Source organism: Propithecus coquereli, unplaced genomic scaffold (assembly GCF_000956105.1).
Source record: "Propithecus coquereli isolate 6110/MARCELLA unplaced genomic scaffold, Pcoq_1.0 Scaffold32, whole genome shotgun sequence".
In the NCBI taxonomy this organism is placed as follows: Eukaryota; Metazoa; Chordata; class Mammalia; order Primates; family Indriidae; genus Propithecus; species Propithecus coquereli.
In genome coordinates, this window is record NW_012148841.1 from 3597049 (window position 1) to 3598209 (window position 1161).

Here is a 1161-nt window from a genome sequence, read left to right on the forward strand (position 1 = left end):
AAATAAATGTATGCTAAGAAGCAAGAAAATGAGTTTAGAAAATAAATAATTAAGTCATGTAATTAACTGACAGACTCAAAGAAGCCAAATTTTTTTTTTTAGGACACAATTAAAATTTGCTTTAAATATTTCTTTGGGGAAGGGGACACCACACTTCTTCACAATGAAGAGAAACTAAGTCCCGTGGCCTTTTATTAGTTTCATCTCCTATGCCGTGAATTCATAGGGAACAGGTCCCAGCACCTCAAGCTCCTTTCCATTTCTTCTCACAAAGTGTGAGATGCCTATTATACCATGAATTCATGGGAATAGGTGCCAGCATCTCAGGCTCCTTTCCATTGGTTCTCACAAAGTGTGCTTCTCTGGGTGGAGCAGGCTTGCGCTTCCTTTGAACCCAGGTACCTTTCTCTTTGGCTTCGTTCCTTTTCTGATCATTTTCCTACACACGTTTCGGGAAGCTGTCTTGGCTCTTTGAGTGCTTAATATGCTCAATACTCACATTAATCCTCTTGGTAAGAATCTTGCCCTTAACTTGTTTGTTTACAACAATTCCAATAGCATGTTGGGTAACACTGTAGACTCTTCCAGTTTTGCCGTGGTAACATTTGTGGGGCATGCCTTTTTGAACAGTGCCCATTCCCTTGATGTCTACAATATCACCTGTCTTGTAGATTCGCATGTATGTGGCCAAAGGAACAACTCCATCTTTTCTAAAAGGCCTAGAGAACATGTATCGGGTGCCTCTCTCCTTTCCCTTTGTGTTCGTCATTTTGGCAAATTACTGGAAGATAGCGGCTCTCAGAGCCAAATTTTAAGTTCAATCTCTTTCAGAAGAGGATAGGATGTCCCAAGTGAGAAAAGCGTAAATTCTATAAAGGAGAGCAGGCCAGGCACAAAAGAGAAATCAACTGGACCAAAACTAAATATGAAAAACATGTTGCAGAATATGACATCCTTTGTAAGCTCCATCCCAATAGGAGAAAACAAACAAACAGAAGTGATTGTTGATGATACATAATGTATAAATAAATACTGCTAATTAACTACAGTGCTATGTAAGCAAAAATAGAGGGAAGGATTGGTTTTTTTCTGGGAAATGGGAGAAATGTAGGTACCAGCCTCACAAAGGAGGCAATATTTTAGCTGTGTTTTCAAGAATGG

General features: G+C 39.4%; 1 pseudogene; it reads right to left on the reverse strand.

Moving 5' to 3' along the window:
- Positions 1-244: 244 nt before the first annotated feature.
- LOC105815156 lies at positions 245-772 on the reverse strand (annotated as a pseudogene).
- Between the last annotated feature and the right edge of the window lie 389 nt (positions 773-1161).